Here is a 24,610-nt window from a genome sequence, read left to right as displayed (position 1 = left end):
TTTTTCAGTTGTGCTACTGATGACTAAGTAAGCTTAAACCGATTATTTGACTCTTCCAGTTCTCTCACATGCTGCTTTCCATACTGATCAGGTGCTGTTTTCAATCTGATCACTGTTCACATTGGTGACCCAGGAACTCCTTTACCTATACGCATCTTATAATAATCAGCCTCCACTGTATATAGGAATTGTATCTTAAACATAAACTAGATCCTATACAAACAATGACAACCACATTTCAACTTAATCTGTTCAAATTTTTTGTAAATTGTATTATAAAGTCAGTAAGTGATAGAGAAGTAAAGCAAGAGCTGGAAAGATTTACACCAGACCAAGCTCTAAGACTTTTAGAGAGGTTTGAAAATAGCTGTAGTGCTGACCACCATCCAATCCTGAACCTCTTAAAGCCATATCCCCTGAATTTTAAAGAACAAAATGGTTGTGAATTGATTAGTATTTACTGTACTTAACAGGAACATTATTAATGGAAAGTTGAACAAAGTTAATAATTACACTGCTTGGTTTTGTTATGCTGCTGCATCCTTTCCCTCCTCTCAGGCTTCAATTCATTTTCACTCTTTTTTCCTAGAATAGGTCTTGGTGGATTTTTCTGTTACTTTTGTAGTGGAATGCTAATGCTTTTATACTGTTTAACCACTAGGTGGCAGCATATGCAGCATAACAGCCTTTCCTGGGCTTGCATTAAATAATCACATCTCTGGTGTCTCTCTCTACAAAGGAGGCTCTGTAGCCAGTCCATATCTGCTAGTAGCATCCCTGCAACCTCCTGTGTACAAGAAGTACATAACATGGTGTCAGAAATAAAGGTATCCTAACTGGTGCCCAAGGAGAGCGGAAACGGAATGAAACTGCAACAAAGGTTGTAAGCTTAATCTCAAACATGCCACTCTTCAATGCATCAGAATCGACAGACTGGAAGCAGTATTTCGTAATATTTCACATTACTACAAAACTTTACCAGGAACCTAGAGATATTCAGGGGTTTAATTTATGCTATGAAGAAGCAGGCAGAGCAGATCTTTAAGCTTTTACTGAAGACAGTCACAATGATGACTACAAAATGGTTCTGGCTGTGTTTCATGCATACTTTATATCTAGAAATGTGGTATATGAAAGAGCATGTTTTCACCAAAGAATTCAAGAACCAGGAGAAAATGTTGACTTTTACAAGATCTTTTGCATGTGTTGGCTGAAAATTTTGATTTTTTTTATTTTGGGACTGCAAAACATGAAAATATAAGAAACAGACAAGAATCTGTCATAGCGACTACAATTAAAGACAGAGTTAGATCTCTCCACAGACACACAGATAGCAAAGCCATCTGAACTAGTCAGACAGCAAAACAAAAAGGCAGGAGCAACTTGGAAAAAAAACCCCAAAACTCTGAAGCTAGCTTAAAAGCTGTAAAAAGACAGAGCCCGAGTGCTGACAGTCATTACCATAAAAGTCCTAAAGCTATAAGAAAATTGCAGGCAAATGACAAAGCTTTTTAGAATAAATGCACAAGGTGTGGAAAGTTTCAGTGCTCAATACATGTGTCTAGCTAAAGGTGAAAGATACAATAAATACACAAAATATGGACATTTTGCAATTGTTTTGCCACACTAAGGCACTGAATGTGCTATGAATACAGACAATCATGAACCATTGTTTCTGGGATCTATCATGTGTGATGACACAGAGCCTGCTTGGAGAGTGAAACTGAATATTCATGGAAAGACTATTGACTTTAAAATTGACTCAGGAGCAGATGTGAGTGTCATTGCAGAAGGGGCTTACAATCACTTTCAACAATTCCCAGAACTGTAATCACCTGACATAGTCTTGACTAACCCTGAAGGTATTCTGAACCGCATGGGCTAGTTCATCACTGAAACTTACAAAGACAAAAACTTTATGTTCAGAGTGCATGCATGTGCTTCTCAGCAGCAGCCTGGGCCTAGTGAGAAAGGTGAAAGAACCTAAAGAATTTGGTGATATTGGACTTTTGAAAGATCCAGTACAAATAGCCTCAAGAGAATATTCTGAACCACATTGTGTACAAACACTTCTACTGTACAGAGCTTGGAACACTGTGGTAGAGAGACCCTGGAGCACTGGATCTGGCTCAAGACCTGAGGCCTGAACCAGAGTCTGTGAACCAAAGTCAGGCCATGTATTAAAGCAGATGCTTACAAATTCACTGTCCAGTATATGAACTTGGCAAAGTTGTTGCTAGTGTACTAGGCACTAGATATTTGCACAAATATATTCCAGCTAGTATAGATACATCCCAATCTAGTACAAGATAAGATAGTTTGACAATACAATGAATAGGGATGTTTTGTCCAAGATATCAGGAACAAGGGGAGGTAACGAATAGATGTCATGAAATACGTAATATGAAGTGAACTGTAGCTCATGAAAGCTTATGCTCAAATAAATTTGTTAGTCTCTAAGGTGCCACAAGTACTCCTTTTCTTTTTATGGATACAGACTAACATGGTGGCTACTCTGAAACCTGTCATTACGTAAGGTAATGTGTAAGTTGTGTATTCCAGTTGTTTGCCACAGCATACAAATGTCAGGGTACTTTGTTTTAACCCTTTGTCCAGCCTAGGTGGCAATGGAAAGTTCTGCCACTGACTGAGCTGAGTTCATTCTAACTAGCATACATGTGTTAGTGTAACTATAGACATTGATCGAGGGAGCTAGTACTGTGCTTTGTTGACAATAAACCTGGCCTAGCGCCTTCACCACTGAACCTTGCCTGTGACCTTCCTTCATAAGTAACATTGAGGTCTGCTGAATTATCTATTAACAACATTGAAGCTTCAAGGACAGAAGCCCTGAGCAGCCTAAACAGCATTACTGAGATAATGACATTCCAGCCTTCATCACTTAACAACACTGGGTAGTACTATGGAGGTCCGCTGAACCAGCTATCTGCACAGAGCTGGGCAGCACACTGAAAGTACACACACAAGCCAATTGAGAACACACACAGATTTAAGTACATTCAGAGGAAATCATTACCCAGAAAAAGAGTCCATTACAACCAGGTAAACAGAAACAATGTACCTGAAAGACATAACATGTCAATGTTAGAGAAACTGAAGTGCACTTTTGCTCATTTCATTATTCCAGAATAACAGACAACAGACCATAATTTAGCACAGCAGAATTTAAGACATGTCAAAAAAATTGATTTTGATCATACTACTAGCTACCCACATAACCCAGGTGAATGGAAAGGCTCAGAGATCTGTACAGCCAGCCAAGAAAATCCTATAGCAGGAAAAGCCATTCCTTGCTCTTCAGAGCTACAGATCAGCACCAATAGTAGCTAATGGATATAGTCCAGCACAAGTCCTGAAGGGAAGACAACTCAGGATGACTGGTTCTCACTTCGGAAAAGATCCTCTCTCCAAAGTGGCCAGACATAAAGACAGTTGCCAAATGGGATGCAGGTTGCCATGTACAAAAAGTAACAACAACATCAATGTCCATTTCCTTTCTTCCACCATTCCCTTCTCTCTTTACCTCTCTCCCTCTTTCTAGTTTTTCTCATCACACTCTCACCTCACAGTTGCATGCTAAATGACACTAAATGATAGGGACTAGTTCGGAGCCTCATTATGGACATTCATCATAAATTAAATAAATATCAATCAAAACGCAAGTATAATGAAAATAAATGGAAATGAGACAAGGCCTAATCAACAAACAGGATTAAAATAACTAAAATGGAAACAAGACACAGGAAGTCTCTTGTCCTCCCTGTCAGCCATCTACCATGGTCTCCTCTTCCCTGTTTAACTGCCCCTTCATTACCTGAGAGCAAGTGCAGGGGTAACAGGGTGGGGCTGAGTGGACCCACAGAAGCTCATTAACCCTTGCTGGCTCAGCATGAGGTTGGTATGCTCCTTCACAGAGCTGATTTTACTTCTATATAGGATGTAGGTGAGACTGACACTGGATAAAGCATCCAGTTATGGGATTCACATTCTTAAAAGAATGTTGAAAAACTGGAGACGGTGCAGACAAAAGCCACAAAAATGATTCAAGGGCTGTGGAAAATGTGAGAGATTTGAACTCTCAATCTGTTTAGCATATACTAGACATTTGAGAAGTGACTTGATTACAGCATATAAGTGCCTTCCCAGGTAGAAAATATTAGGTACTAAAGAGCTGTTTAGTATTGCAGAGAAAGGCATAATGAGAACCAATGGCTTGAAGCTGAAGCCAGACAAAGTAAAATTAGAAATAAGACACAAATTTGTAACTGTGAGGGTGAGTAACCAGTGGAACAAACTACCAAGGGAAGTGATGGATTCACCATCTCTTGCAGTCATTAAATCAATACCGGATGCCTTTCTAGAAGATATGTAAAAAGAAAAGGAGTACTTGTGGCACCTTAAAGATTAACAAATTTATTTGAGCATAAGCTTTCGTGAGCTACAGCTCACTTCATCAGATGCACGAAAGCTTATGCTCAAATAAATTTGCTAGTCTCTAAGGTGCCACAAGTACTCCTTTTCTTTTTGCGAATACAGACTAACACGGCTGCTACTCTGATAGAAGATATGTGTAATCCTTCTGCCTGCCAGAGTTGGCAGCAACAAGAGCTGGGTTGGGTATCTAGGGGTTCCATTCCAATAACACAATGCAAAACCGGCTCAAGCCCCCACCCAGTGACCTGGGACAAATACATACCACCCCTGCTGGGCGCCTCCAAGAGGCAATACTTCCCCTCTCTCAAGCACAGAGTCTGAATGTAGCAAAAGCCTTTTAATAACAGAGAGAAACAATGTGGCATTACGTTGGGGAAACACCACCAACAGGATTCATAACACAACCCATGAGCAAAAATACCCACCCCAAGCAAATTGGGCTGTGTCATTTCCCTTTGGTTCTTGAGTCCAGCAACCCAAAAGTCACCCAAAGTCCCAAAAGTCCAACAACCCAAAAGTCTCTGTCTCTGGTCGGTGCAGGGCCAGAGTTCGAAAATTTATCTGCAGAGTTTTACTCCCAACCTGAGTGGAGATGGGGGGTTAAGGGGCACTGTACATGGTCCAATGCTGATTGCCCCACCTCCCCATTGGGCTCCATTCCACCAGCCATCCCACAAATCACTCTGCTCTGCCAGCCGTCCCATGAGCCACTCCAGCCATCCCAAGAACTGCTCCACAATATATCTTCAGGCCCCCCACTACTTAACACAAAGCTCAGTGATTTTAGCTTTTAGTAATTTTAGCTCTTTTGTGATTTCAGCTTGTAGTAGGGGAGCCTCAAGCCTGGTACATCATTGGCCCAAAGCAAATTCAGCTCAGCAGCCTGTAAGTAGACTCCTAATGGAGTCAAATTAGCTCTGATATTCCACAGTGGAGAGAGGAGGTGCAATTAGCATACAAGGCCCATACCATCAGGTATTAATACCTATCCCCAACCTCTCTCAATTCACTCAGTTTTGGAACCCATGTCCCTTGCCTAGCGAGTGCTACTTAGTTGATGGTGAGTCCCTCCATCATAACAAAAGGCCAAGTACAGTTCCACTGTCCTTGATTCATATAATCAGGATAATAATAATTTATTCTTCCTGCCCCAATAACAGAGAAACTGGGGATCCCACAGCAGCCAAAGTGACCATTTGGGCAGCTATGGACTCATGCTAGGCAGGGTAGGTGTGCCTATGCAAATGAGATCAGCCCCTGAAGTTTTTTTTCCACAACTTGCCACAACTCACCACCAGATGTCAGAGTGGAGCTCATCCTGACTCTGCTTACATCTGTATTAGCCAAACACAAGTTTTTGTGCTCTATACAAGGGTAACTGAATAAAATTATAGTTTGTTTGTGTTATACAGGAGATCAGATGAGCTGATCTAAAGGGGACTAGAACTCATGGTCTATCCTTCTCTCCTGAATCTGAGGGAGAGGGGCTTGTTGAGATCACATGGCACCAATGTGACTACTAAGAGGAGAGGAGCATTTCATCCCATTTTGTAACTGGACCATAGCTCTCTGAGTCAAAATAGAGCTGACAGTCAGAGGGTTTGTCTACATGGCATGGTAATGTGTACTACAGGGGTGTGGGTTTAAAGCACACCAATGTATTACACATTAATTGATCTGTGCAGACCCTGCTGGTGTGCACAAAATGTTCCCTAGTGAGCTTTAATATACATGGACCAATTAATGCACTACACAGTGCGCTTTAGAAATCACATCCCTGTAATGTGCATCACCTCACCTTGTAGAAAAGCCTTGAGTTTCTCCACTGAACTCCAGATCACTTATAGATCACTTCCCAAAAACATCTTTGTCTCCCACAGCAGCAGTATTTTGTTTCGATTTTAAAATCATGGAGCTTGTTTATACAATGTTTCTTACTTATAAGTAATGCTGTCTTGACAGATGATGACAGAAATTTTGAAAGGTTGCACTATTATTACTAACTGACATATTGAAAAGTATAACAATTAAGTCTGCAGACATCCAAGCTACATCTATCACTCCTGCTCTACAAATCCATTTATCTATCCTATCAGCTTTCCTATTGTTTGCTTCTGCATGAACACACACACAAGCCTAGCTAAGCTGCCCAGAAATGTGTCACACACTCCAGTTTATGAAACCAATAACTGATCTCAAGAAAGTGACATTGATTTCCATTCACAAGATGAAAAACCGGAAAGCTCCTATGGTTGAGAGATTTAAGCACGCTTCCCCCCACCTCCGGCTCATATCTGTGAATGCTTATTAGTTGCTAATTCATTTCACTGAAAAACTCTGTGTAAAATAGAAAAAAACTGTATAACTATAGTTTAAGAGCCTCAAATGGGCCCTTACTTTTGCATTTATTTTTTTCTGGCTCTCCCTTGTGTATATGTTGAATAGCATTTTCTTTTAATAACAGTGAAGAACAATAGCAAGGACTCCTCCTGACGACTATATTGGAGATTCTTTTAATTTCAGTTGCTAAGGAGAGAAAAATAGAGCAAATTAAATATTACAATGGTGAAACTTTGGTTGGGATTAAATATGAATTACATTCCCATAATAAGAAAAGGAGTACTTGTGGCACCTTAGAGACTAACAAATTTATTAGAGCATAAGCTTTCGTGAGCTACAGCTCACTTCATCGGATGCATCCGATGAAGTGAGCTGTAGCTCACGAAAGCTTATGCTCTAATAAATTTGTTAGTCTCTAAGGTGCCACAAGTACTCCTTTTCTTTTTGCGAATACAGACTAACACGGCTGCTACTCTGATTCCCATAATAAAGACTGTCTCAGTGAAAATGCTAGTCTATTCCACAAAGCAGGAAAAAACCAGACACAATGATTCTTGGCTGCCATCAGTTCATTTATCCTGAAAAATTACACAAAATTTCAACTTGATCATCAGTTTTTTCCTACCCCACTGAATGATCTGAAATATACCATCTCATTCTTCTGCAGTTGTATAAACAGACACTTTAATCAAGAAGCCATGTCAAGGGAAAGCATAGCATTTATATTAAACATGATTTTTTTACTAGTCTCTGTCCAAACAACAGCTTGGGAGAATACTGAAAGTCCAATATTTAAAATATAACACAAATTCAAATTTCAGACTCTCACATGTTAATGATGTACGAAAAATATTAAACAGAGTTCAGTGATTCTATATATTTATATGCTTACTGTGTCTAAAACCCACCGAATGACAGAATATGCTGTCTTTTACTGTGAACACAAAGATAATTTTAATGAAAATAGCATCCAAAGAACTAATGTATATTCATTTAGTTTTTTTCCCCCAATCTCCAACAATTTTATCAAGTTTATCTGTAGTTAATCCTAAAGAACTACTTTTGCAGAAAGATCTCAGAACATTTTAAGGATGAGCACACTATTCACAATGCACTGGCAGAGAACAACAGAGATGTGTGCAGAGATTGAATGATCTGCAAATACATGTTGTCTGCAGCAACTCCAAATTATAGCCCTGATTCTCAGATATCAGCCAAGCTGCTGGCTTACATATCCCCAACAGAGAGCAGTGAGTATCAGCTATCTACTTGAAAAGCGGTGATTCAGAATATGATGGTTCACCATTAGTGCCCCTTATGACAGGGTGCAGTGCAACATATTGGCATACAGAAATTTTAACAAACTAAACACAAAACAAACAATTCTATACTGTCTACCTGATGCTAGTCAAGAGACATAACCAGCTACAATCAGAATACTATGTGATCCACTATGTCTATGAATCACCACTAACTCCATGTGTCAACCCATCTTATAGCAATTGCACTGTGTTATGTATCACATCTCATTGTAAACAGAGCCCAGAATGCGTCTCCCTGGGCCTTCTGCCTCCCTCCCCCCACCCACAATATTACTTAGAGTTATTATTTCAGAATGACTTTTTACCATGTAACCCCCTTTAACTTCTTGTTTCTAGTCACCTCTTCACTTTCCCTACAATAATTATAATTTGGAGCTGAACAAACCATGAGGGTGTGGGTTGTGTGTGTTAAATGAACCAGAGCCTACAGTTTTGTCCCTCCCACCCACCCCCACAGGTGCTTGGAGCGAGCAAATCCCAAACCTCCAAGGAAACTCTGCCTATTCCCCGAATAGTAACCCTACTCCCAGGTTTCAGACCTAACTTTACATTGTCTACTGCAGGGTGGAAGAAGGAGAGTGGTCTCCTGACATCCCTCTACCCTCTTTGTTGGGGACAAATACCCCTTTCCCTAGAGTCTTTTGGCAGTCTGAGTGGCTGTTCAACCAGCTTCCTCCTTTGGGGAAGAGATTTAACTCATGCAATTAACTAAAAAAAAATTAATCGCGATTAAAAAAATTAATCACAATTAATCTCAGTTTTAACTGCATTGTTAAATAATAGAATACCAATTGACATTTATTAAATATTTTGGATGTTTTTCTACATTTTCAATTACAATACAGAATTCAAAGTGTACACTGCTCATTTTATATTATTCCTATTACAAATATTTGCACTGTAAAAATGATAAACAAAAGAAATAGGTTTTTTTCAATTCACCTCATATTGTATTGTAGTGCAATTTCTTTGTCGTGAAAGCACAACTTACAAATGTAGATTTTTTTTGTTACATAACTGGACTCAAAAACAAACAAACAATGTAAAACTTTAGAGCCTACAAGTACACTCAGTCCTGCTTCCTGTGCAGCCAAATGCTAAGACAAACAAGTTTATTTACATTTACGGGAGATAATGCTGCCCTCTTCTTATTTACAATGTCACCTGAAAGTGAGAACAGACATTCACATGGTATTTTTGTAGCCAGCATTGCAAGGTATTTATATGCCAGATATGCTAAACATTCATATGCCCCTTCATGCTTCGGCCACCATTCCAGAGGACATGCTTCCATGCTGATGATGCTTGTTAAAAAAAACAATGAGTTAATTCAATTTGTGACTGAACTCCTTGGGGTAAAATTTTTCCCCGCATTCTGCCATATATTTCATGTGATAGCAGTCTCAGATTATGACCCAGCATGTTTGTTTTAAGAACACTTTCATTGCAGATTTGACAAAACACAGAAAAGGTTCCAATGTGAGATTTCTAAAGATAGCTACAGCACTCGACCCAAGGTTTAAGAATCTGAAGTGCCTTCCAAAATCTGAGAGGGATGTGGTGTCGAGTATGCTTTCAGAAGTCTTAAAAGAGCAACATTCTGATGCAGAAACTATGGAAACCAAATTACCAAAAAAGAAAATCAGCCTTCTGCTGGTGGCATCTGATTCAGATGACGAAAATGGACATGCGTAGGTCTACATTGCTTTGGATCATCATTGAGCAGAACGCATCATCAGCATGGACGCATGTCCTCTGGAATTTTGGTTGAAGCATGAAGGGACATATGAATCTTTAGTGCATCTGGAATGTAAATATCTTGCAATGCCAGTTAAAACAGTGCCATGTGAACGCCTGTTCTCACTTTCAAGTGATATTGTAAACAAGAAGCGGGCAGTATTATCTCCTGCAAATATAAACAAACTTGTTTGTCTGAGCGACTGGCTGAACAAGAAGTAGGACTGAGTGGACTTGTAGGCTCTAAAGTTTTACGTTGTTTTATTTTTGAATGCAGTTATTTGTTGTACATAATTCTACATTTGTAAGTTCAACTTTTATATTAAAGAGATTGCACTACAGTACTTGTATTAAGTGAATTAAAATACTGTTTCTTTTTTACAATACAAATACTTGTAATAAAAAATAAAGTGAGCACTGCACACTTTGTATTCTCTGTTGTAATTGAAATCAATATATTTGAAAATGTGGAAAACATCCAAAAATATTTATATAAATGGCATTCTATTATTAACAGCACAATTAATCATATGATTAATCACAATTAATTTTTTTAATTATTCAACAGCCCTAATATTATGTCTACCTAACTATGACACTCTGTACCCCATATTCACCACTTTTGTATGGTGTTGCCTTTTATTTTATTTAAATCAAATTTGGTAATGCTGTATTACACGATGGGTTCGGCTCGGGTGGCAATTATCCACAGTTCCACCCAGCTACCTTCTCCCACTACTTGTGGCTTCGTTCCTGTATACGTCCAACAATGAGGAAAAGCCAGTTGTTGTCAGCTCAGTAAGAAGGTTTTAACTATCTCCTTGCCAAATATAGGACAGAGTCCAAACATCTCATAACAATCCCTAACACAATATTAGGATTTTGGTTCAATAGTGAGTCAGAGGCAGATATGCCTTCTACCAAATCAACACTATTTCCTGTAGCACCTGGATTGTTCTTGAGGGATTACCATCCAAGTGTTGGATTTGAGGTTAGCCAAGCTACAACATACCTTGCCGCTTTGTCTCCTGTAGAGTGCTGGGGTAGGCAACAAGATGACCAGACTCATTTACAAAATTACCATTTAATAACTACATGATTGGTTTGAAATAAGTACTTTATCTCACAGATGATGCATTGTTCTGTTAAACATCTAATTAGTTATGTCACTGATCAAATACAGCAATTTAATGCAATCAAATATGACACAAAAGGACTGGGATAATGCATGATGCTGCATGCACAAAAGTATGTGTCAGGTTTCAGAGTAGCAGCCATGTTAGTCTGTATTCGCAAAAAGAAAAGGAGTACTTGTGGCACCCTAGAGACTAACAAATTTATTTGAGCATAAGCTTTTGTGAGCTACAGCTCACTTTATCGGATGCATTCAGTGGAAAATACAGAGATTTATTTATTTATTTTGGGGAGATTTATACACACACAGAGAACATGAAACAATGGGCTTTATCAGACACACTGTAAGGAGAGTGATCACTTAAGATGAGCTATTACCAGCGGGGGGAGGGGGAGAGGGAGGAAAACCTTTTGTGGTGATAATCAAGGTGGGCCATTTCCAGCAGTTAACAAGAACGTCTGAGGAACAGTTGGCAATGGGCTTTGTTGCAAGGATAGGTTCCTGGGTTAGCGGTTCTGTTGTGTGGTTGCTGGTATTTGCTTCAGGTTGGGGGGCTGTCTGTAAGCAAGGACTGGCCTGTCTCCCAAGATCTGTGGGAGTGATGGGTTGTCCTTCAGGATAGGTTGTAGAGGCTTGATGATATGTTGGAGAGGTTTTAGTTGGGGGCTGAAGGTGATGGCTACTGGCATTCTGTTATTTTCTTTGTTGGGCCTGTCCTGTAATAGGTGACTTCTGGGTACTCTTCTGGCTCTGTCAATCTGTTTCTTCACTTCAGCAGGTGGGTATTGTAGTTGTAAGAATGCATGATAGAGATCTTGTAGGTATTTGTCTCTGTCTGAGGGGTTGGAGCAAATGCGGTTATATTGTAGAGCTTGGCTGTAGACAATGGATCATGTGGTGTGATCTGGATGAAAGCTAGAGGCATGTAGGTAGGAATAGCGGTCAGTAGGTTTCCGGTATAGGGTGGTGTTTATGTGACCATCACTTATTAGCACAGTAGTGTCCAGGAAGTGGATCTCTTGTGTGGACTGGTCCAGGCTGAGGTTGATGATGGGATGGAAATTGTTGAAATCATGGTGGAATTCCTCAAGGGCTTCTTTTCCATGGGTCCAGATGATGAAGATGTCATCAATGTAGTGCAAGTAGAGTAGGGGCATTAGGGGACGAGAGCTGAGGAAGCGTTGTTCAAAGTCAGCCATAAAAATGTTGGCCATGCGGGTACCCATCGCAGTGCTGCTGATTTGAAGGTATACATTGTCCCCAAATGTGAAATAGTTATGGGTGAGGACAAAGTCACAAAGTTCAGCCACCAGGTTAGCCGTGACATTATCGGGGATAGTTTTCCTGACGGCTTGTAGTCCATCTTTGTGTGGAATGTTGGTGTAGAGAGCTTCTACATCCATAGTGGCTAGGATGGTGTTTTTAGGAAGATCACCAATGGACTGTAGTTTCCTCAGGAAGTCAGTGGTGTCTCGAAGATAGCTGGGGGTGCTGATAGCGTAGGGCCTGAGGAGGTAGTCTACATAGCCAGACAATCCTGCTGTCAAGGTGCTAATGCCTGAGATGATGGGGCATCCAGGATTTCCAGGTTTATGGATCTTGGGTAGCAGATAGAATACCCCAGGTCGGGGTTCTAGAGGTATGTCTGTGCAGATTTGTTGTTCTACTTTTTCAGGGAGTTTCTTGAGCAAATGGTGTAGTTTCTTTTGGTAACCCTCAGTGGGATCAGAGGGTAATGGCTTGAAGAAAGTGGTGTTGAAGAGCTGCCTAGTAGCCTCTTGTTCATATTCTGACTTATTCATGATGACGACAGCACCTCCTTTGTCAGCCTTTTTGATTATGATGTCAGAGTTGTTTCTGAGGCTGTGGATGGCATTGTTTTCTGCACGGCTGATGTTATGGGGCAAGCGATGCTGCTTTTCAACAATTTCAGCCCGTGCACATCGGCGGAAGCACTCTATGTAGAAGTCCAGTCTGTTGTTTCGACCTTCAGGAGGAGTCCACCCAGAATCCTTCTTTATGTAGTGTTGGTAGGAAGGTCTCTGTGGGTTCGTATGTTGTTCAGAAGTGTGTTGGAAATATTCCTTGAGTCGGAGACGTCGAAAATAGGATTCTAGGTCACCACAGAACTGTATCATGTTCGTGAGGGTGGAGGGGTAAAAGGAGAGGCCCTGAGATAGGACAGATTCTTCTGCTGGGCTAAGAGTATAGTTGGATAGATTAACAATATTGCTGGGTGGGTTAAGGGAACCACTGTTGTGGCCTCTTGTGGCATGTAGTAGTTTAGATAGTTTAGTGTCCTTTTTTTTTTGTAGAGAAGCAAAGTGCGTGTGTATCAGAGGTAGAAGGGGGAAAAGCATTTTGAATCGGACCCCTACCATTCCAGACACTTACTCCCTGGAATTTGAACTAAAATTATAATCTTATGTCCCATATGATACAATATAAACTATCTAAGGGTTAAAAAGAAAATTGTGAGATTCAATGTCTTGTTTACCACTGTTCCCTGTCAGCCAGCTGCAGCAACAGTTACACAATGGCTGAGCCAACGGCAACAAAAAAGTAATTAATCATTTAGTTCTAAACACTGCATGTCTGGTAGCAGAATCAGTAGGCTGCAGGCCTGCAATCCACATGGGACTAGTGATGAAACAGTAAATAAATTTTAAGAAAAGCTAAAGCTACTTGAGCTTTGGTTTTATAAAGGTATAAAGATATGGGTTTTCTTTTTCAGCTTTGCTACCTATTAAAAAAACATATTGGGGGGAAAAAATCCAAGGCTGGATGTACAATTTTGGCTTTTTGGCCCACTGCCTGGGTGGGAAAAATACAATAAGAAATTGGAAAAGTTAATTTTTTGTTATTTTGTTTGGGGTTGTGATTAAAAAGTAAAAAGTCATAACAAGTAACCACGACGAGTGGTCCTTTGGAGTTTGGCTGACAAACTAAAAGGAAAAATGTATATCTTGGTGTAAAATTTAAGGAAGGACATGGATTGAGATATCAACATTAGCTTCTTTATCCCCTTTGTCACTACAGCATTGATTTTTTTTAAAATATAAAACCTGGTGAATCTTCTACAGTAGGATTGCTGTGGTCTTTTTGACATTGCTTTTCAAGATATCAATCAGTGGTAATTTAACATAAGAGAGAGTTTACAGGATTTATGAAGAGAAAATCTGTGAAGTTGAAATGGTCCTGTGCACTATCATTGCTATTAATCTGCACAGAGCTTTCTTTGAAGAATCTGGGTGTTTGTTAATTAATAATTATAATTAATAAACTACAGTGCCAAAATTCTAGGTTTTAGCTTCTCTTGTGATTAAATGCTAATTATCTGACCATTTTGTTTGGGTTCTAGAGGCCATTACATCCCCACCACTCCATGGAGGGAATTGAGCTAGTTCAAATGCTACCCAGATTAGGGCAGTAAGTATGGGGATTAGGAATTTAAATTATAGAGCCACTACTGCAACTATCAGCCCAGGAACTCCCTCCATGTGAACACTGTGTGGCTGTGACTCTGCAGGTTTGTGGGAATTCATGGCTGACTGGTAGCAGGACAAAAGCTGGGTGCATCAACTCAAAGCAGAGTTGTTCCCTTAGAAAGTAGTGCATTTTCTAACAAAGTACCTCAGATTTTTTTGCTGCTTAGAGCAACTGTAATTTATGATCTGTGGCTTCTAGTCCCTTGGCATGAGGTAGTGATCTGTTAGCCAAGAGAAGCATAAGCTCAGAGCTAGCTTTGGTAAGGGCCTTCTGTTTTGTGAGGATACTTCAAAATCCATGGGGTTGGGTCCAAAAATTTCTATAGTTATTTCCTTTGGCTCCAGTTGCTAGACAGCCACACAGGTTCCCCTCTAATAGCCCTAATTCATCCCCCTAATGAGGAACACCTTCAAAGCTGTTTGAGATCAAACTGTTTTCTGAGTATTTTGCCCATACTTGCCTCCCATGGGGGGGGGGATGATTTAGGCCTAGAATTTTCATCTTTTTTGCACCCTTTATTAATTCTTTTTTTTCCAAATTGCTCCCTCTGAATTGTATAGGGATAAACACAGCTATAGAACAGTGGATACTTTCTTAGAAAGACCAAAACCACCCACAAGTTATTGTTATTGAGCCATGTGACACTTTTTCCTGATCACTCAAAATTTCCATTCTTTCAAAAGCATGGACCGTAGCCTGACATGTAGCTCATTCACTCATGGAAACTCAGTGCAACTGGTCGTACTGGAACTGATGGAAGCACTGCTCAGTGTTTACTCTCAAACTGCAGCTGGTATAGTTCCATAACTCTTGAGTAAATCAGTATAGTTCTATTTAAGTCAATTTCATCTGAAGTCATTGGAGCTACTTTGATTAATAGCAAATAAGGAGCAGCCGCATGTCCCTTTTTATGTTGGCAGCAAATGTAACTGTAGACTTTTCCTGTCCAGCAATCAGCAAGGATAGTCTCCTAAGTGCCTCTTCAGTAAAACTTAAATTCCAGTTCTGAGACACAAATAGAGGATCTAAAAGTTAAAAGCCCACTCTCTTAAAAAATGTACATGCAAAAATGATAAACTTTGTGCTAAAGTGCACAATGCTGATGAGATATGTAGTTAAATATGCAAAAATGGGTAAGAACAATAGTTATTAAAACCTCTAGGTTGGGGAACGAAGTGGACCAGAAGTTGCTGCTGAGGGCTACTACACCTCTTTGTTCTGTTAAACACGTAAATAGGAAAATGTAGCTATCAGAATCATTGAGTATACTGGTCTTTTAGAGAAGTACTTTTTTCACTTCCTCCTCTTGTTGGTGACAAGGAGACTCTCTTCAGATGTCAATTAGTAACTGAACTACAACAACTACTACACAGGTTAATTTCCTGCTTTTATTTAGTGTAGTTGAAGAGAATTAACAATGAGGAGCCTAATGGAATTAACATTGCAGCTCAGTCAGTACCCTGCCTAAAAGAGAGCAAAGTACTTGGAGTTAGAGCTGGTTGGGAATGTCCATAAATGTTTTTTTGTCCAAAAATGCAGTTGCCATTAAATCAAAAATTTCCACAGAAAAAAATCAATGTTGTTGATTTTTTTTAAAATTTCCCTTTGGGAAAATGGAAGAGAAATGTTTAATTTCTGATTAGGTTGAGCCTAACTGAAACATGCCAGTTTATCAAACTGAAACAAAATGTTTGACTGCAAGTTAATGCCAAACTGAACCAAAATCATGTGTGAGATAAAGACTGTATTTGTCTGAGCGGCTGTGGTGCCTCATAAGAGGTGTAGTTTAGTTGCCACTCTCCCATTCTTCTCTATGGACTGGGCTCCCTGGGTGGACTACATGATAAATCAGAGGGACACAAATTATTGTTGAATCAAGCCAAAACCAAAGTTTTTATTTAGTTCAACAAACTGAAACAAAATATTTTAATTCTGGGGTGTCTAAATATTATGTTTCAGTCATTCAGGAATGTTCTGAAAATCCCAACTGAATTTTTTCAAACTTTACATTCTGCAAAAAAATTGCAATTTCTGACATTTTGTTTCACTTCAAGATGAAAACAAATTTAGAAACATAGATTCCAAGGCCACAAGGGATGATTTTGCTCATCTACTCTGACTTCCTGTATAACACAGGCCATAGAACTTCCCCAAAATAATTCCTAGAGCATGTCTTTTAGAAAAGCATCCAATCTTGATTTAAGAATTGTCAGTAATGGAAAATCCACCACAACCCTCGGTAAATTATCCATTGGAACAATTACTTCCTTTGGCCAGCCAGTAAAAGTAAGGTGGAAAGAATTTCCATGAGAAAAGTATACACAGTTTTAAAAAAAACACAGTGGGGGAAGATTAAGAGGTGTAACCAAGCAGAAACAAAGCCTCTAAGAGTTCAGTTCAAGTCAGAATTCAGTGCTGGTTATGCTTCTGGTCAAAAGTTTCTGCCAGGGTGTCTTCTTGTGTTTGAAAGTGGATTTTATGAAAGGGCAGGAGGAAACTATGTCATATGACTGTTACTAGAACTTAGTAAATCAAATTAGTGTACAATAATATCTCAAATCTACTGTATAAATCCAAAAGCAGATTTCCCTTATAGAATAAAACTAGGATGCAATATTAGAAGTGGCTATTGAGTAGTGTATTGAGGAAAATTTACATGGCAATGAGGAGCCCTTCACTGTTATTTTCTTATTCCATTGAAACACACTTTCAAACCTAATTACTTTTTAAAAAGGTATACAAACATTCTCTAAATTGAAAGATATGCTAATGAGTCCGAACAGGAAATAGTAGTTCTGATCCTCAACTGAGATAAATTGGTGTAGCTCCATTGTTTTCAATGGAGCTGTGACAATTTGCTGCAACTGAGGATCTGACCCATCACTACTGCTTCTTGCAAACACGCTGATTATCTTCACCCCAATGCACAATGCCCTATCAAAGACTTCCCTTTATCACAAATGGGTTGTTTGACGGAAAGCAAAAATTGATACGACTGATTTTCAACAGTTAGAAATGAGATGCTCAGTTAATGAATCCGAGTCACAGTCTTGCTCCTCCGATGACAAATATTTCTGTTTACCTATGCCAATTTAGATGACCGCTTGCTTTCAGAGAGGTTTTTTGGGGGATGGGATGTAGTATTTTAATAGAAGAAAATATAGACTCTCTCAGTATTGGAAAGAGTTTATCTTCAAACTAGACGATATAAAATGCAAGGTTATGGTTCTTTCAAAAAATTCTTTTGGCCCTTTCATGAGTGTTGGTGTAAGTGTGCGAGGTGCTACCCATGGTGGTTATAAATTCCAAACTCCCACCCCTTGCCCTGGGATGGAGATGACTCCCCTTCCATATTTGGGGAGGCAGGAATTTGCTCAAAAATCACTCCAACACTGTCTTCAGTAACAATCCGCTGTATCAGTAACAGTTCCCTTCATCAGCAAAACACAATCCCAGTGAGTTGCTGATGCAGATATCTGCGGATAGAAATCAATATCTGCTGAACTGCAGGGTTCTCCCAGGAACCACAGCAGCGAAAGGAGCAGAATGTAGGGCCGTAGCTCACAGGAGCCAGCGCCTTGTGCTGGCAGCTCCTCCAGCACAGCTGGACCACCCCCAGCCGTGTCCTCCAGAAGGCTGTACAGACCCCAGACAGGAAACACAGCTGCATGGAAGGGCTGGGGGTGGGGCTGGGAGCAGTACAGCTGAGCCGAAGGAGCTGCTGGCATGGGGCACTGGCTCCTGGGAGTGGTAGCCCCACGTTCTGCTCCTTTCACCGCTGCAGTTCCCAGGAGAGCCCTGTGGTTCAGTGGATACCATGGATATCCTCGTCCGTGGGTATAAATTTTTATCCGGGCAGGGCTTTACTCATCAGGGCTCTGATTGATCTTCACATATAGTATGGGGCAGGCTCACAGGGTAACACACTCAGGCTGCTCCCTGGGCCTGTCCGCTAGCCAGGAGCTCAGATTCTTTAGCCTCCTGTGTCCCTGAAGTAGCCACCCCACATGCTCTCCAGCAGCTCATGGAGTTCATTGTTCTATCAGAGGGGAGCTGGCAACTAGAAGGTGGGGACAGATTTCTTGCCATCTCTCTAGCCAGTCAGAGCTCTGTAAGGGTGGAGAAACCAGATGCTTCTGTTTGTTCCTTCCCTTGCCAATCAGGGCTCTAGAGTCAGAGCCAGCATTCATAGCACTGCTACTGATCTGTGGAGAGAGGCTCCACATAGGCAAAGCCTTCTTGGCACCTTCATTTCTCATCCTTGTATGCCCAAGACTCAGCCGTCTAATAAATTGGAGCAATAGCAATGAAGGTCACTAATAATGAGACAATTGATTCAGTCTTTCAGACCATTGCTGCCCCTGCTAAGCTTGTGAGATATTGATTCTAACTACTGACTCGGGGGTGGGGTGGAGTGGGGTGGGAGTTTTGGTAGCCCAGAGCCCAGTAACATGCGTAGATCACTGCCAGTAGCTGGCATACCAATTGTTATGCTTATTTCTGAAAGCAGCTAAAAGAAAGGCTTTCTGAAACCTTAGCACAACCTACAGACTGGGAGGTGGGAAGTGAGTGACCATGAGGAGTAAGCATGATCCTGTGCCCTCCTTAGTTGAGCTTTTTGTTGAAGCATGTGATTTTGCAAGATGGGAAGTCTGGCAATAGATAACGATTGCTATGTGAAAAACAGCTGGTTAACTGATGGAACGTTCCCTGCTTGACAGACTGGAAAGCTCCACACTTAACTTCTGCTCCACAGTTTTTTGATGAACAAGCTATGTAATACTAACACACTGAGTTTAAAAGGAGGAAGTGATCTGAGCTCGGTGGACACTTGCACACCTCCAAAGTTCCCCTGCAAACAGAAGATTGTCCATTGGACATCTACAGATATCCACTCAAGACCTCCTCAAGAACTTGGGTAAATAGTTTAATCTGGGGTTAATTTGGGGTGCTATACTTGCCTGTTGCAGATATGTGTTAGTGCTGGAGACTAAATAAAGGAGAAGCTTTGAGTGAATGCACTTTTGTTTGCCTGTTTGCATCAACTATCTATTGGCCAGACAGGGCATGGTCCCATTGATTTATCTTCTGCCACCGCCTCACAAAAAGAGTAAAGTTCCAAGAGCTTTGGGTTCAGCAAAGCCGGGGGTAATGCCAACAATGTTCCAAACAGACAAATAGAAAATCTGTACTCAGATACACAAGATTTCAAGGAATCCCTGTTGAGGCTACAGGGACAAACCATCCCGATGAGTCGAAAGAATAGTAAATATGGCAGGCGACCAGCTTGGCTTAATGGTGAAATCCTAGCGGATCTTAAACATAAAAAAGAAGCTTACAAGAAGTGGAAGGTTGGACATATGACCAGGGAAGAGTATAAAATATTGCTCGGGCATGTAGGAAAGATATCAGGAGGGCCAAATCGCACCTGGAGCTGCAGCTAGCAAGAGATGTCAAGAGTAACAAGAAGGGTTTCTTCAGGTATGTTGGCAACAAGAAGAAAGCCAAGGAAAGTGTGGGCCCCTTACTGAATGAGGGAGGCAAGCTAGTGACAGAGGATGTGGAAAAAGCTAATGTACTCAATGCTTTTTTTGCTTCTGTTTTCACTAACAAGGTCAGCTCCCAGACTGCTGTGCTGGGCAACACAAAATGGGGAAGAGATGGCCAGCCCTCTGTAGAGATAGAGGTGGTTAGGGACTATTTAGAAAAGCTGGACGTGCACAAGTCCATGGGGCCGGACGAATTGCATCCGAGAGTGCTGAAGGAATTGGCGGCTGTGATTGCAGAGCCCTTGGCCATTATCTTTGAAAACTCGTGGCGAACGGGGGAAGTCCCGGATGACTGGAAAAAGGCTAATGTAGTGCCCATCTTTAAAAAGGGAAGAAGGAGGATCCTGGGAACTACAGGCCGGTCAGCCTCACCTCAGTCCCTGGAAAAATCATGGAGCAGGTCCTCAAAGAATCAATCCTGAAGCACTTAGAGGAGAGGAAAGTGATCAGGAACAGTCAGCATGGATTCACCAAGGGAAGGTCATGCCTGACTAATCTAATCGCCTTTTATGATGAGATTACTGGTTCTGTGGATGAAGGGAAAGCAGTGGATGTATTGTTTCTTGACTTTAGCAAAGCTTTTGACACGGTCTCCCACAGCATTCTTGTCAGCAAGTTAAGGAAGTATGGGCTGGATGAATGCACTATAAGGTGGGTAGAAAGCTGGCTAGATTGTCGGGCTCAACGGGTAGTGATCAATGGCTCCATGTCTAGTTGGCAGCCGGTGTCAAGTGGAGTGCCCCAGGGGTCGGTCCTGGGGCCCGTTTTGTTCAATATCTTCATAAATGATCTGGAGGATGGTGTGGATTGTACTCTCAGCAAATTTGCGGATGATACTAAACTGGGAGGAGTGGTAGATACGCTGGAGGGGAGGGATAGGATACAGAAGGACCTAGACAAATTGGAGGATTGGGCCAAAAGAAATCTAATGAGGTTCAATAAGGATAAGTGCAGGGTCCTGCACTTAGGATGGAAGAATCCAATGCACCGCTACAGACTAGGGACCGAATGGCTCGGCAGCAGTTCTGCGGAAAAGGACCTAGGGGTGACAGTGGACGAGAAGCTGGATATGAGTCAGCAGTGTGCCCTTGTTGCCAAGAAGGCCAATGGCATTTTGGGATGTATAAGTAGGGGCATAGCGAGCAGATCGAGGGACGTGATCGTTCCCCTCTATTCGACACTGGTGAGGCCTCATCTGGAGTACTGTGTCCAGTTTTGGGCCCCACACTACAGGAAGGATGTGGATAAATTGGAAAGAGTACAACGAAGGGCAACGAAAATGATTAGGGGTCTAGAGCACATGACTTATGAGGAGAGGCTGAGGGAGCTGGGATTGTTTAGTCTGCAGAAGAGAAGAATGAGGGGGGATTTGATAGCTGCTTTCAACTACCTGAAAGGGGGTTTCAAAGAGGATGGCTCTAGACTGTTCTCAATGGTAGCAGATGACAGAACGAGGAGTAATGGTCTCAAGTTGCAATGGGGGAGGTTTAGATTGGATATTAGGAAAAACTTTTTCACTAAGAGGGTGGTGAAACACTGGAATGCGTTACCTAGGGAGGTGGTAGAATCTCCTTCCTTAGAGGTTTTTAAGGTCAGGCTTGACAAAGCCCTGGCTGGGATGATTTAACTGGGACTTGGTCCTGCTTTGAGCAGGGGGTTGGACTAGATGACCTTCTGGGGTCCCTTCCAACCCTGATATTCTATGATTCTATGATTACTCTGAAACCTGACAAGATTTAATGAGAGGCACAGTTTGGATAACCATGCCAAATGTTCTGTATCTGAAAATGTAAACTCTTCACTATGGCACCATCCATGACCAACTGCCATACATTAGGTTCCGAAACATTGTTAAAGCTAGTGCCAACTACTGCTCATGAGAGTAGTTCAACCTGTTTTTGAAAAGAGATGCTGAATAAATAAATTGTAAGTTTCAGAGTAGCAGCTGTGTTAGTCTGTATCCACAAAAAGAACAGGAGTACTTGTTAGTCTCTAAGGTGCCACGAGTACTCCTGTTCTTTTTAATAAATAAATATTATTATTAATAATAATAATGAGCAATATGTAAGCCTAACTTCCAGCTGAGACATTCTTAGTACAGCTCATTCAGGCTTTATAGAGATGATCTCACACATAGAGTTGCAGTCTGAAACCAGTCCACAGACTGAGAACCTATCCAAAACCTATTTATTTATGTCAGTAGAGTCTTTCCATTGACATCAGTAGGCTTTGGATCAGGCCCCATGAGCATCTTGGTTCAAGTATTAGCAGAAGCAAAGTGCATGGCATGTCCACAGTAAGTTCTGCTGCTGGGTAAAGAATTCTGGTAATTAGTTGTCTGCTTTAGCATCTTAAGTGGCAGACAGCAAAGTGGTGATGCAGTAATTAATGGCTACTGAAGATTCATAGTCCCCAAAGTGCAAACAATGGTCAGATTTTTTGTATCATTTGTTTCATTTAAGTTCTAGACTGAAATGTTTCAGCACAATGCAATCTACTCTCCAACTGCATTTCTGTTTTCATTCATTTTACGGTCAACATTTTTAAAAATAGTGTTAAAATAAGAATCTTTTCTCACTTTGCTGACTGATTTTTCTCCCTCACTCATTCTGAGTTCATGTCCTGGAAAGTATTGCCTCCTGTGGTGGTTTCATTTTTTGAGACTGCCAGTCTGGTCGTTAAATTGCTTCTGCACAGCAGTGCTATTTAAATAAGATCAGGTGAAAAAACTGGTTAATTTTGTTTAGCCAAGATCTGTCCACTCATTTACAAATCATATTTATTAGATCTGATACCTCACAAGGATAAGTGGTAGATATTTTCCTAATTTTTCTAAACATTCCCAAGTGCAAAGACTAGTGCAAGCTCCCAGCACTACCTTAGCACATCAGTGGAGTTACACCAGAATCAGTCCCTATATTTCCTAATATATGCAACTTTGCAAATATTTATATTAAATCTTGTTTCATACAAGCAAATGTTTGGTTAATTTGATATTTGAGCAAAATTTTCAAAAATGCTTAGGTGTTTTAGGAGCCTAAGTCCCATATTCAAAAGCAACCTGGGAATTTAAGGCCAGATTTTTAGATATTTAGGCACCTAAAGATGCAGATAGGAACCTAGTGAGATTTTCAAAAGCACCTAAGCAGTTTAGGTGCCTAACCCCCACTGATTTTAGGGGCTTTTGAAAAATGTCACTAGACATTTTTAGACATCTAAACAACTTTGAAAATCTTGTCCTGAGAACTGATGTCACTTTGAAAATGGGGCTGAGGTTCCTAAGTCACCTAGGAAAAAATACTTTATCCCTACTGCTATTACTATTGCTTACTTGTATTCCCTGTCTGTATCCATCTATTGTCTTATAATTAGATTGAATGCTCCTTGGGGCAAGGACTGTCTTTTTGTTCTGTGTTTGTACAGCTCCAAGCACAAAGGGGTCCTGCTCCATGACCAGGGCCTGTAGGTGCTACAGTAATAAAATAAATAAATATTAAAAAAATAAATTTATCATAGAATGTAAACTAACAGCCACACTAGTTGATACAATGGTTAGGAGCATGAAAAGGACAAAATGGATACATCAAGCTGACATTTGTTGCTTTTCCAGTTTTAACAAATAAATGTCTCCAATTTATGTTATTTAATCTGGAATTTTACCCTACATTATAGTGAAAGTTACTGAATTTCTGTATGTATTTTTAAAGGAACTTCACAAATAGTATTATCAGTGCATGTGCTGTCATTGTGTATAGAGAAGTTCTTTAATCACCAATATAATTATACACTCAGGCCCAATTCAGTTCTCAGGGGGCAAGATGGGTTGAGAGCTGGGAAGACATATAGGGGACAGTCAGAGGGTATCTTCACCACTACTCAGTGTACTCAACTGCCTAGCCAGTTCATGTGGTCTCATGGTCACACACACCAGGTTATTAGCTTTCACCAAGGTGCGTATTTAGTCTTTGCTTACAATGTAACACTGTAATGCAAGCTGACAGCAAGGGGCGGCTCCCCTACAGTCTTTACTTCCCAGCCCAGGCTCCCCTTCTGGGTCCCCCTTGCATCCTGTTCCTTCCACTTATATCATCCCAATTATATAATTTGCCCAGTAATTACTATTCAGGTGCTCATAATCCCCCAACAAAAAGGTCAACTCCCTCCAGCTGAGCCTGCAACCTTTTCAGGGCACAGCAATGTCAGGGATCAGAGTACTTCCTCTGACACAAAGCCAGCTCATGGTTGCTGAAGCAAGCCTATAATAAGGCTGCCAGATGAGTAAATTCAGCATATTATTCCAAGATTCCCACACAGCACAAAGGATTCTTGGAACCCTGATGAGATGACTTCACTATGTTACTCACTGCTTTTGAAGCTATTTAAACACTTTTCTTCATTTCATCTGTCAACACATTAGATATTTGTTGTTTGCCAAGATCCATAATCACTAAATATCTGTTATCTATATTGGAAAATGACTAGCATTTTCAAGGGATATTGCAAAATGCATCATTTCTAATAGTCCAGATGTTAGGTGTCCAGATGTTATATCTACTTTTACCAGAAAAGAGAGAAAAAGGGGA

The 24,610-nt window shown here is 40.7% G+C and overlaps 1 long non-coding RNA gene across 1 annotated transcript; it reads right to left on the bottom strand.

Annotated features, from left to right (window-relative positions):
* Window positions 1-2,104: 2,104 nt before the first annotated feature.
* LOC122459657 lies at window positions 2,105-24,601 on the bottom strand. Its single transcript, XR_006280479.1, has 3 exons — window positions 24,589-24,601; window positions 15,205-15,213; window positions 2,105-2,278 (listed from the first exon to the last, which is right to left on the bottom strand). It is a non-coding gene; the product is annotated as an uncharacterized LOC122459657 (long non-coding RNA).
* Between the last annotated feature and the right edge of the window lie 9 nt (window positions 24,602-24,610).

The sequence above is a fragment of the Dermochelys coriacea genome, chromosome 3 (assembly GCF_009764565.3).
Source record: "Dermochelys coriacea isolate rDerCor1 chromosome 3, rDerCor1.pri.v4, whole genome shotgun sequence".
NCBI lineage: Eukaryota > Metazoa > Chordata > Testudines > Dermochelyidae > Dermochelys > Dermochelys coriacea.
This window is presented reverse-complemented; position numbering and strand designations above follow the sequence as displayed.